Source organism: Phalacrocorax carbo, chromosome 15, assembly GCF_963921805.1.
Source record: "Phalacrocorax carbo chromosome 15, bPhaCar2.1, whole genome shotgun sequence".
Lineage (NCBI taxonomy): Eukaryota > Metazoa > Chordata > Aves > Suliformes > Phalacrocoracidae > Phalacrocorax > Phalacrocorax carbo.
The window spans coordinates 4434473-4448402 of record NC_087527.1 but is presented as its reverse complement, the minus strand read 5'-3'; the positions used below and the strand labels follow the sequence as shown (position 1 = coordinate 4448402).

General features: G+C 40.4%; 1 protein-coding gene across 4 annotated transcripts in view; it reads right to left on the bottom strand.

The window, feature by feature from the left end:
• Positions 1-13930, bottom strand: part of MTMR3 (myotubularin related protein 3) — an 81726-nt gene that overhangs the window by 53725 nt on the left and 14071 nt on the right. The window contains exon 3 of one of the 4 annotated variants that reach the window (XM_064466220.1): positions 1118-1190. The exons of the other annotated variants lie outside the window; for them this stretch is intronic. The gene's annotated coding sequence lies outside the window, so the exon portion shown is untranslated. The remainder of the gene's footprint in view (positions 1-1117; positions 1191-13930) is intronic. 4 annotated transcript variants of the gene reach the window in all.

Sequence of the window (13930 nt, the reverse complement as noted above, 5' to 3'; positions counted from 1 at the left end):
CACAACCCTTCATAGGTAGGCATATTAGCTTCCTTCATCTTCCCACTCAGAACAGGCGTCAATCTGTTTTTAAAGCAGTTTGATTTAGCTGATTATCTTTGCATACTAGTTAAAAAAGAACCCTTATACTCTTCAAAAATTAAATGCAGAGTCAACTGTTTAAAGTTAAAATGAAAACCATCTTGAACAGCAAGCAAAGACTGAAATGATGGAAGAATGTGGTAGGAAGGGCAGGAAAAGCACTGCTGAGGCTGCAGATATTTAATAGCTAATGGTAGTAAAGAGAAATTTGATCTTACATTAGGTAAGGTCCATTTCTCCTTAACTGATGTAAAGAATAAAAATAATTGGAACTTTAGGAGGGATTAGAGTACTAATTATTCCAATAAATAAGAGGGGTTTTTTTTTTTTAGGAAAGAGTGTTTCTAAATAAAAGATTATGTATTATATTCTCCTTCACTGATCTAAAAACCACCCTGGCCAAAACACTGCAGAGAGCTTAAAACCAAAAATCTGAAGAAAATTATACTTTTTCTTATAAGATTTCAGGTCTTTTCTTTGAATTCCTTTTCAATTTGGATAAAACCCTGAGATCAAAACACTGCAATTATTCATACATAAGCCAGGATACAATTTACCCATCAGAGAAATTCTGATGAACCACTGGAAGTTTAAAGTTCAAACTAATAACCCATTCTATCATTGTCCTTTTACTTCAATTACTCTGTATTCCTCCATTTTATGTGCATGACAGACAAGTAACACCTACCAAGAAGGACCAACGAGCTACACAGATCGGTCTGAACTGTGGAGAGATCTGCAAGGACCTGAATCTAGAAGTCATATCTGAAAGCTGAGAGGACACAGAATGCTGACCAGGGCCCAGTCTGGTGGGAGCTGAGTAGATCTGTGGAGGTTCTAAGCGAGAAAGGTGAGCAAGTGTGTTGGGGAGGGAAAATTACATCAAAAGGTAACCAAAAAGCCATGAAAGGTAGGGCAATATTAGACTGATGTTATGAGACAGAAAAAGCAAGTGAGCAAGACTGAGACCAGGCAGCAGAAGTTTCCATTTGAAATGACAGAGCTAAGTAGGAAGGGAATACTTTGCCTCACATACTTCCCGTCTTTCCACTAAGGTCCTCACAGCCCATCTGCCGTGAGTCAGCACTCCCTCACTTATTTCTTCCTTCCTAGAAGAAAAGTAATAAACAAATAGGGACAAGAGGTGTTAATCAAAGTCTCAACAGTTTTACTCATCCTCCCAAAACTCCTGTTCAGCCCCCTTCCCTCCTCCAGTAACATTTTCCTTTAACTGAGTCCACTCTTAACTGGAAGAGCACTGGAACAGAGGCAGCTGCTGTCCTAGGAGAGCAGCACTACGCAATACCCATAAAACAGGTTCCATACATATAGTTCATTGATCATCAATGCAACACTAGAGAGATCTACAAGTAATTAAAAAAGAAAGTTTTGAAAATAGGAGGAGCCAAGAAGCAAATTTGATTTTAAGACTCCTCTGGAGTTTCAGATGACAATCCCATGAGATTTTTTCCCCCATTGAATTGCTTTAGGACAACTTACACACAGTTACAGCTATTAGCTCCTAAGTGTGTAAATTGACCTCATTATTGTTACCATACTTTGTCTGGCACAAAGCTTTTAAAACCTCTTTAACAAAATACCACTCAGTGCTTTTGTCATAAGACAACTTCTAACTGGACTAGTTCTTAAGTTGCATTGAAAAAACCTGTTCTGTCAAGGAGGCCCTTTGGGTAAGATGCATATACACCTTGACTGTCTCTGCCTAGGACTAGAAGGCACCTGAGGGGCTCAGTGTTCAGTGACTCACACAGGACTACCGTATACAACTGTCAAAGTTAGTCATTTCAAATGGCCTAACTCTAGCACTTGGTAAAATTGTGGCATACTCCAAAAATTCCTTTTTTTAATGTGACACTTAAAGTGGTTTTACTTTTAAAATAGACTACATTCACATTCCCTCAAACATGGTGAGCCATCAGAAAAGGTACTGCTCCCACACTCCCCCCAACAAAATGCTCTCCCTTCCTTATCTTACACCAACTCTGACGTTTCAGACCCCTTGTGACATAATTCCTAGATGTAAGACAAAACTAATCCACGAAGAAGTCAGGTTATAGCACCACTACTCCTCAAGGCTGTATATGAGTGTTTCCAGACCAGACGCTGATAAAAAGAAAAGCCTGAAAGCAACTGCACAACATTTAGTTTTCACAGAATTTAAGGTTGCTTAAGAATCGCTTCAGCACCTGCAGAAGTGACATTTCCTTTACAGAACTAGTCAATTAGCTTGCTCATCTCAAACTACTTACATATTTACTTCTCAAAGCATTAAGTAGACCAAGTTTAAATGGCAGAGTTTACAGTTCAAATAGCAATTACCCTCAAAAAGCCCCGATCTGCATTAGAGCTATTAAGCATACAACTGTATCCTGTACCAACAGGAACTGAAGTTGTCCCTGGGTATAACACACAGAAAAGATATTGGGGCCAGCATCCGTGAACTCAGGGATGAAGAGCTCATCTCTTCCAACCAACCATGGCAGGGGATAAGTACATTTGATCACAGCCTTAGTAGCTACTGTTTACTTACAGTATAAACCAGTAACTTAATTCAATACGAGAGAAGCACTGAGGTCAAGTATTTCTTTATTGGTACATGCAAAACAATCCTGATAACACAACTGAACTGATTAATCATATTCAAAGAGCTGACCCAGGTAGACAGCTAGCTTTATTTAGTCTCAAGAGGCCCCTTTCTATGAACTGGCCACCTAAATTTCACATTTCAAGAGTTCATAAAGAATTAGGCTAGTTTTTCTAGGATCATAAACAGCTGTTTTCCAGACAGCAGTCCAACTACTTGTTTGGGCATGATCCACAAGACTGCCACGGTATCAACAGAACTCACTATTCAACCAGCCACTTAATACATGTAAATACGGTAGTCAAAATAATGAAGAAAAAACCATGTCTGCTTGCGCGTGATAAGGAGACCAGCAAGAGCTGGGTAAGGAAATGCTAGCAGCTTAAGTGAGCATAAGGAATTTTATGCCAGCTCCTACTGAGGCAGCAACTTCCAGTTTAAAGCCAGACACGTGATTTAGCAGAATAGGTTGCTGCCTTCCTTACATCTGAGCAGACTAGAACAAAACAGGTCATCACATTAATCTGTTTCCACCTTCAATTCCTCCAAACTTTCAATAGTATGCCCTGTAACCGGGCAAGTTTTCTACAGCAGGAGAGAAGACTCACCCTAGCATCACCTTTCCACTAGGCACAGCAGTAAAGTGCTTTGGCTCCCTACATGTGTTAAGATGTACCCAGAACTCAGATACCTTCCCCAGTTAAGGAGGCTTCCCACATTTAGATCACAAGGGACAAACAGTGTGCTAAATCAACCAGCATGCTGCCTCCAGAAACCTGCTACTTGATGTCCTTTCTTTGGTCAGCTGATTCAATTCACTAAAACTAGGAGAAAAAGCAGAAGAGCAAATACCTTTTCTCCTACAGTTAAATCTCTTCAGTATCTTCCAAATATTGACTTGTATATTCCCATCTTTTTTCCATTCATGGAAAGTCAGTTACTTTCAGAAGCAGAAAAATACCTGGCAAAATGCTACTTTCCATTTGCAAGCTGCACTTAAGTAAGACCTGGAGATGGGACTCCACAACCAAAATAAAAGGCAAGCAAAGAAAGATAGCCTTAAAAAGGGTCCCACAAACATGTAGGAAAAGAACACTGAGCCACGTGCATATCGAACTATGTGAGGAGCTCTGAATAGCCAAGACTTTAGATCCCCGGTATTTGATGGGGCTCTCAACAGCATCTGTACACGTCCTTTGACAGGGGCACCATGAGGCACAATAAGTAGCCTTGCATCTCTTAAGATCGCCTGAAGAAATCTGAACCTAGTCTTAATATGTTTCAATTTTGGTAACTAGTTTTGAAGATCAATGACATACATTGTGAGTATCTAGTATTAACTACAGAGGTCTTCAAATAGACTAAGTAATTTTGTCAAACTGCAAAATTGATTCCTCTAAAGGCACAACAGTGGTGTGTTAGAGCCAGTGGCTTTATTATGTAAATGTTTTAAAGCTTATTTATTTTCACATCCAGTAGCCTTCCAGCTACTAAACCACTACAGTATACTCTGGAACCACCTTGTTTAAATCTTGAACATGTCAAAGGCAAGAACAATTACAATTTCTAAAGTCCTGCTTACAGACTAGCAAAGGAGGATGGGGTCTGTCATGACAACTCCTTCAAATCTTTTCTCTATTTGTATAACAAATCTATAACAACATCCATAATGCTGGAAGTCCACGAGCCTGTCAATTTACACCAAAGTTGCACAGACATTCAGCACCAGGAAAGGATTTAGTTGGATTAAAAGTACATGCTTATTTTAAAAGATCTAAAACAGCATGAAGCCAAAGTTAAACATATTAAGGCATTTCTGAGAGGCACCAAAGAAGGTTTTGTGGTTGTTTTCAAAGCACATATGTATATCAACACAGAGCTTCAGTTAGAATTAAAATTAAGTTCTGCAATAGATTGCAACTCTGCTAGTGAAATAAGGTTTGAAATATCCCCAGTTAATATTTACTAGCCACAGTCTCTCCCCTTCCCACTCCTATATTTAGTTCAATAGTTAAAAATCCATTGACCTAAGTGTTCAAGATTCCTTAGGAAGGTACCAGCAGAAATTTGCCTTATTTGGAAAAAGGAATCAATCCTATATGGTAACTATATCCCTTTGAAATCACTGTTTCAATGCCTAGATCAACCAAACAGAATGAGTTTCCCTAGGGAACATGAAGATTTAAGTCTGGATTTCCTACCTGCTCACTTAGATCAACCCACACCAAGTTCTGTATAGTTGATTAGTACTTACCAAAAAGAGGTGTTACTCCAGTAACATTTTATACTAAATGCCCTTTAAACAAAAGCATGACAAATTAATAATGCAAGACTGTAACAAGCGTCTGCACGTACAGGCAAATGCACTCCTGCAACAATTCAACACTAGAAGCACTGACCTACAGCAACCTTTGTTTCTAGTGTTGAATTGTGGTAGGAATGCACTCACCTGTATATTCAGACCCTTACGTCCTGGTGAACTCTAATGGGACTATCCAGAACCATCTGGTTTAGTGTGGATTCATTCCCGTCAGGCAAACCCTGACTTAAACCCTCTCTCACTTGTTTTCCTAGAGAAGTTCCTTCACATTGGTTGATATAGCAAACCCTGAGAGGAAAAACACTAATAGTACAAAGAACTAAGAGGTGTGAAGTCATTTAAGTGTTTTATCCTTTAGCGAACATTCACTCTTTCCCTGTGTGACTCAAAACAAACCTAATTTAATTACAGCCAGGTCTTTACTAGAAAAGAGATAAAACATTAATTTAAATAAACAAGAAGTTTGGGCTCTTCAGCAATTTACCGAAACACAACGCACCCACAGCTCCCCACCAGAATTGTAGAAGTGAGTGCAGTTCAACAGCTTATTCTTCTATTGATGCACCAGATAAGGTAATTTTCATATGCAATATAGTTTAATCCCACATTTTAAAAAAGATGTACATCAGTATGCAAGAAACTTCAGTTATCCACTTTTTGTTTTGCATTTGAATTTTTATCAGCCAGCAAGACTTAACCTTCCTTTAAAGAAATATGAAAAAGATTTACAACCATCCTTTCAGTAAATTTAGCATGTCCCCTTCGAGTTTATTTTATAAAGACATGCAAGAACATGTACATACTGGGCCATGAGCTTGCTTAAAGATATGAAAATAGTGCAAGTTACGCATTTGTAACACTAATTCTTACCTGTGACTTGCAGCCGTCAAGCTTCAATTAAATGCACAGAAGTGGCATTTCACAGTAAAAAATAAGTAAGATCAATTAGTCTATTTTTATTCTCTACCCTTCAATTTGAAGTACCCTCTATTAACTGACTTAGTAGCAAAAGCAAGTCTGTATTTACTGAACATGAACTCAGATGTCTCTCTCAAACCCATCAGGGTACAATACCCAGGCTGCATTTGCTTAGATACAAAAAGTAAATCAGGAAAGTTTTGGCAAAAAAAAGTAGGTACAACATAAAAAAGGAGCAATAAGAGGTTTAGTAGTTGAGTTTTGGGTCCTAATTTACAGCTTTACTCATGATGAAATTAAATGGCAAAACCCCCTGACCTCAACTGACATCATCTTGTTTCATGATGCATAAGCAGGATGAAGCTGCTGACGACGTATGAACACAATACTGAGAAACGCCATTTCCTCAGGTACTCAAGGATCTCCTTAAAGATCTTATGAGATGTCAACCTTGGTCAAAGTTCAAACTAAAAAGGGCAGGAATTTCTTTCCTTCCCATAACTATAAAAATACAAGCTGCCTGCAGTAAAGCTTGCCATCAGGCCCAGGACCACCAAACTTTGCAGTCCCTTCTGGAAGGAACTCCAATTCAACTCCAGAGATTCCTGTATTGTGAACAGCCACAGGAACAAGATTCAATATCCAATTACAAAGAAGTTACTTCTGCCCCTTTAAGTCTAAACAGGAAAGTATAAAGAACCAGGATAGATACACATGCAAAAAAAATATTCAGAATTTGGGATGAATGGGACAACTGAACATCAGTCCATCCAAGCCCCTATGTGACTTAGATCCGCTTAGATCAAGTTGCTCAAACTTGTCCAGCCAAGGTTTGAATAGCTCCAAGCATATTCTTTCTAGACAACCTGTTCCAAAACTAAGGTTGAAATCTTAAACTAAGTTCAGAAAAATACTCTGAGGCAAATAAAGCCTTTGCACTGAACAAAAACAGGGAAAACAAGGATAAGATGTTCAGAATACTTAAGTCAACTTCCATTGTAAGCCTTTATTTCAAGAGGGTATGCAGTTGCTGTAACGCATCTACACGTGAAGACAAATCTAGAAGCAAATGCTCAGAGCTGAGGTTAAAAAGCATTTGCAATTCAGGTAAATAACAGCTTGCTGTAGGAACAACCTCAGTATTCAGACCTTGTATTTCTGAAAGAGCTTGCATACAGTTCTGTCCCTCTAGATTCAAATGCCAAACACTGGCCAAACGCCTTTCCTGGATGAGATTACATCTTTATGTAGGAAAGCTTACTTGGCAAGCTTAAATTAATCTGTCAACCAAGTACAAGGATCCAAGGTATGTACATTTACAAGGACCACATCTGTGTCATTAGCTTGGAAATATATAACTCTGCATCAGTTTCAGGTCCAGCTGACAGAACTGTTTTCAAAGTCTTCCCCAACAGTAGAGGCTTCCAGAATAACCAGTGAAATCCATGAAGTACCACCTACAGCCGAACTTCTGTATTCTCCATCTGAACAACTTAAAGCTTGACATAAACTGAAGATGTTCTTTTTCACAGTTACCATTACTGTGGGTGGCGAAAAACAGACCTTCCAAGAACAGGTAAGAAACACAGCCTGTTTTGGTATTTTACTACTTTACATGCAATAATTCAAGAAGTCAGAGCACTGGTGCATAAAAGCTGCTGTAAGGGAAGAGATCCTCGACGGGGCAGGCATGCTTTGGTGATGGATTTTTGGACTAGAAGTTACGGTTGTTACAGGCAGTCGCACAATAAAGTAAACACAGGAAGCAAAGCTGACAGCCTGAAACCCATGTATTAATGACAGTAGATATTGTCACTACTCATGCATGCTGTGGAAATCAATCTGTAATTGCATCTTAAAGTGTCTATATACAAAAAGCATGGAGTGAACAATTACACATTAGGAAATGTAGGCACTATGATCACTTGTGAAGCTTTAGTTCAGCTTCTGTTGGAATATGCATGATCCCTAATTCCCTTCTCCATTCTTTCCTTCCCATAAATGCCCATCCTCACTCAGTGAACTAGGTGGACAGTACTCCCTGAATCCAGAACTCTTCATTATATTCATTTTTATTAAACCTTGATTCAGAACTCTACACTGACTACAAGTCCACCTTTTCTACACTGCTCATTTTATAGCACCTCTTCTCCTAAAAATCCACAGCGTTTACCACAGTTTTCACTGTTCCACACAGTTAAGCGGTAGTAATGTATTCTTTTAAAAGACTGAAAAACTAAGTATAGGAAGAGTTCAAGGCATCAGAAGGATCTTCTAGTTTTGGTACCCAGAACAGATATCTAAAGTCTAGTTCTTCAAATACTCCCAATTTTTATAGCACTCTGCTCTGTATTTGGGCAATACAACTCCACTAGCTGGGGGTCTGAGCTGCAGACATGAGCACTCCCACCTGGAGTTGTGTATGTAACACCAAAACCATAACTATGCACACTTGTAAAAGCTTCCAGTAACTTGCCAGGCAGCACCACAACCGGGCAGTGACATATCTCGTTCTCCAGGATGGCAGCCACCTGAGTCACCAGACCACCACCTACAACACCTTCTTCCCAGATAAAGTCACTATTTCCTCACCCAGTGGTTCTCCAAATATCAGGTAATTTAAGATCTTATTGGGCCACCTGGAAGTTCTGGATTTCTTCAGATGTCCAAGGCTACTACAGCCCCTCCTTAAAATGATCTGTTATTACCTGTGGGGATGAACTACTGATGTCACTGCACTCACAGCAACAGGCAAAAGTTATCAGACAGTGCATTAGGCATTGGAATATCTAACCACCATTCCTCCCACAGAAAGCTTAATCTGATTATATTAGTTTATTGGCTCAATTGCACAGCACAGATAAACCTCTTCTGGAGGGAGATGAATGCCCAGCAAGCCCTCAGAATAGAAGAGTACTGACATTTGGTATGGTAGCTTGATCAACAGCCACAGTCATATTTATCAGGAAACCCAGGTCGTCAAGGACTCGCAGCAGAGCCAAAATGAGTCCATATACCTAATTCCCATAGCCTCCTTTAAAACAGTCAGCCCTAAAGCTAGCGGTAGAGTTGTCCACTTTTATTATTTGAACATAATGTTAGCAAAAATCGCTTAGCAAATTAGGTAATCCTTTTCCCCTTTGAAGTTCTCTTGCAGAGGAGCATATAGCAGTTTAACCTTACAAAAGCACGTACGTGAGAGGGAAGAGCACACGACACTAACATGTAAGGGATATTCCAATTCTACAAGTGCTCAAGCTACTTTAATGCTAAAACTAGAAACCCAACAAGGTTCAACAGCCTCTTGTACCAAAATTTTTATACAAATCAGGAGCAGCTGTCCTTCACCAAAATGCTTTTCCCTCCATGTGCTTTCATTGTGGCAGGTCCCCCACCTCACTTGTTGGGCTGCCACACCTGCCCTGAAGCACTGCAGTGCTGGGCTGAACACCACCTTTCTATACAGCCATGCAATCAGGCAAACGCAGTCTCCACATGAAGGAAGACCTTCATCTGGCTTTGGGCACTAGATCTTTCTCCAACAACTTTAGAAGCTGGCTCTTTTCTTTAAACCATTAAAGAAAAGGCATTAAATCAGTTTTAAGGGCAGTACATATAATGCACCACATGCCACCTGCCTCAGTGAGGCATCACTGCTGTGCTTAAACTTTGTCTGACATAGCTTTAACTCTTATCTTATCAAAAGGATGTCAGAAGTCTTATGCAAGTTCACCTCTAACATAGTCGTTATCCTCTTAGGAGCCACTGAATGAAATGCGAGTTAATGAATAACACAGTAGGAATTATATCATTATCCCCATGGTGGAAGAGAGCCATCTAATTCTTGGATATGATGTCAGACTTGAGAACCGGCCAGTGATACTTACGCAGGTTTCCACTGCTCAATCAACTGCTACACCAGTGGTGTTCACAGTGAAAGGCCCGCAGACTGCGCTGGCAGCTCAAGCAAGGCTGCCAGAGGGTGAAGCAAAGCTCTGACAGCAGCCTTGGGAAGAATTAAAGCAGCAAGAGTGAGGAACTGAAGCCTGTCATTTTACCTCCACCAAAGGGAGGATGGACAGGAGGGGGAGGTTTTTAGCAGCATACATTTAATATATAGGCCTTGTATACGTATGGAAATCAATGCAGTAATAGCATGTCAGCTCTTCACATTTTCCTCTTGCTTTACCTCTGCCTTTACAGAGTCTTAGTCCCACTCCAAGTTACCACCTGTCACTGGCAATACCCAAGTCAACCTGCCTCTTGGACACCATCAGAAACCCAAGACACTTAAAGGGACATCTGAAGCAAGGTATAGATCCTTCACCAGTCATGGGCAATCCCAGCTTCTGGCCCTCAAGGCTACCTCACTTCCACTTTTAGTTAAACTAATGCTTTTCACTATAGAACCTGATGCCTTATGACTCCAAGTAGACATTCACCCGTCTGTGAAAAACACACCCATCTCTTGCTAGTATGGGCAGCAAGGAGGACAACTGCAAGAAAGACTTCCTCAGCCTACTAAAGTCCTCCTTCAGGTCACCAAGACATTTGCCTGCAATAAAAACCACAGCTTTAGACTGCCTGAAGAGTTTGTATGTTTAAAAGAATGTCTAGGTCTGCCAAGGAAACCAGGCAGTTTAAGACCATATTTAGAGGGATGATACTTTATTGATTCTATAACCATGGAAGTCCACCCTCATTCCTATCAGGACAGCTGTGCTAGGCAGTGCCCTTCAGACAGTGTGACTCTTGTTCCTTCCTGTCCAGAACACCCCTATATTTTCTTTAAATTAAGCAGCCAAGAGCAAGCTCAGAGACAGAAAGCAGCAGACATTTCAATAGTTCATACCAACCCATTACAGACACTTGTAAGTATTACTTACCAGGTATTCCCCTCTAACAACTTGACCAATGATGAACGAACTAGTACACAAGCAAGCTGCGGAAAACCTAAGTGAGAGGAAAAACCAGAAAGTCTGGGAGACTAAAGCTAGAAGATGGTTCTGTTTTTCTGTCCGCATGAGAAGTCCATCTTCCTGACATGTCATACCCAATGAAAAGGGCCTGGCGCAAGCTTTGCAAGCAGTTTTCTCTGCATGGACTGCAGAAACTGAGACACATTCTCTTTTGAAAGAGTCAGGTTTTCCCACAACCTGCAGTTTGTAGTCACTTCTGAAGAGCCACGCATTGCTGAGTTTGCATAACGCTTCAAAAGCGAAGGATAATTGTACCACATTCCAAATCATACTGAAAGAAACACTATCTCCAAGCCTAGCACATGCTGTTTGACATTCTCGCTTGAGTGCACACATGTAAGATGTGTTCATCTTCAAGTCCTGGCATCACAATTACTCTGTCAAGAATGCAACACTGAAGTATATTTGGAATGGGTCTGTTAATATGATAGGTAGCTTCCATAATGCCATTAAGGTATCCTGGACTCTAAACCCACTATTGTTCTATAAGCATTTACCCTATTCTTCAATAATTGCTCTGGGTACAAGTATTTAAGATCCAATACTAATCCCATGGCAGATTCCGTAAAACTGATAGAAAATTCAGTAGGATACACTATCAAAAGTTGGCTCTGGGGCAAGTTTCTATTATACTAGAAGCTTCTGAACTGGTGTGGAACAGCATCACCACACAGCTCTGCCAGTGAACAGCATCCCCCTGCATGTGAAGAGCATTTGTGCACAGGCACTGCCTAAGCCCTTGAGTCGTCATCTCCACACAGGCACTTACTGCCCAGCACGATGTCTGAGGTGCTTCCCCAGCAGTTAGTGCCCACTCACCTGTCAGCAGAGCAGCAAGGCCTCAGCCTGCAGCACTGGAAATCACTGCCTAAGGGTAAGGACAGTAATAGAGCAAGGTAAGAAGTTTTTGAGATGGTATGCAACTGAAGAGGGTAATGGGATAGAACTGGTGCCCTCACTTGTGAGGCTGGAAGCTTTAACAATTCTGACTTGTACAGTGATACTGCTTTAAGTTTAATCAAGGGCTTACATTCCCCACAGAGTCAAAGCTGTCCTTGCACAAGACACAAGTTCTTCAGAGCTTTTCAGTGGGGCCTTAACAGGCTGTACCCATACTATTTCTATGGCAGTGCTAGTTAACCAAGATTTCATGCCAAGAAAACTGGCTAAGCTGCCTGCAGCCAGAGGAGATCAACCTTTACTGGAAGCATCGTTAGCACCATGTCCACAGCAGCTGTAAAAAAACCTACCCTTCAGTATGATTCTTCTCATCTAAAGCCAGACTGTGTCTGACCTTGTCTCTTTTTGAAAAGGCCCACATTCTGTCACTTTATTGCACAGTTCTTACTGATTTTTGGACACCCACTTCAGGAGACAGACACATGCTTGATTCAACTGTGTGGTTTGGTGAGAGGACAGGACAGCAATATCCAAGTGTCCTTAACTCTGCAGTTTCCAGCTTAAATACATCTGGACAGAATCACTACAAGGAAGTAAACAATGTCATCCAGACTCTCTGTGGAAGCATCAGTAATTAAAAAACATACGCGCACACCACATTCTTTGCTGTTCAAATGGAAAGAACAAGCAGCTCACAAGACATTTCCTATATTAACATAAAAAATAGCTGCAAAGCCACTACAATTCTTCCTACACACCACAAGCTTTTTGCTAGCATTAAGTAGCTGCCAAAGTGAGAATCAGTTATGAAGTTGTTCTATCGCCACCACTTTCCAAAGCTTAAAAACTAAATCAAGTATTCCAGTAATGGAATTTTCATGACCAGGAAGTTGCAATAACACTTATTGCATTATAGTTATTGGTTCGTTCTCCCAATATGATAACTCAATCAGTTCAATGCTTTGAGTTAATTATTGCTTAACGAAGGTAAATGCCAACAGAAACCTGAAAACCATGAAATAAGCAGTAGGAAACCAAGCTCAACTAAAGATAAACTGAATACTTCATGATCACCTGCAAGTGTCAGTAAATTCCCACACAGCTCTAATATGCATGACAAATTTAAAGCCCTGATGATTAGACTTTCAGAAAATGGCCACATGAGAAATACACAGCAAGGTGAAGACTCAGACTTTCTACTCTATCTAGACACTTGGGATTAGCAATGAAGACAGACTTAAAATATCTAAAAAAAGAACTAGGACATGGATGCAATATTTCCAGGATATTCTGTCAGACTGATTCTCTCAGCAATAAAGCATAAATAAGCAGAAATTATTCTCTGGAGAGCCCACCAAAACCCCAGAGATACTGGTTCTCTAGAGCTTCTTCTGTACCCGTCAGAAAGCACGTTCAGTCACACTCCTCCCATCCAACTGAGGGAAAGGAGGTACAACATCAAGGATCTGGTGGAAGGCAGCAGTAAGAGTCAGCCCTGGCACAGCCTCATTTTACAGAAGGGCTACCTGTTGCCAGAGAAGTTTCACTGACTTATCTGGATGAGGTTGAACTTGGAAATGTTCAAACAAGTACCTCATGTGAAATTGCTAGTATGAGATGTTCAGCCTATAGATGAAAGCCTTTGAACTTAGTAGAAGTGGCTTCTGCGAAACAATGAGCTCCACTCAGCAATAACAGCATGTTACAAAAATAAGCAAATAGACAACTAGAAAGAGCTATTCAAGTGTCAGTCTTCATGAGACTAGCTAGGACAAAGTACTTTTTGTTTCTACCTTTGAGATCTTGACAAATCAAAAATAGATTAAATGTGCTAGCAGACTAGCTTCTGCCTTGCAGACTGATACATGATCTCACAGAAAAGATCTGCCAATACTCACGTAACTTACACCAGAGCAAGCACAGCAATGCGTATGTTCTATTTTCCTTCTAAGAAGTTTGAAGCAAATCATGCCTCTTCAGCATTACAGTAAGCTGACAGGTAATCATTTTGCTTACAGTCAAGATAAAATAAAGCCTCAGAAGTAAGAGCTAGAAGTCCTAACTGTATAGGTCTTAACACGAATAGCAAAATTTTTAGTCGTCTTAGAGCCAGGAGGAATATTTGCT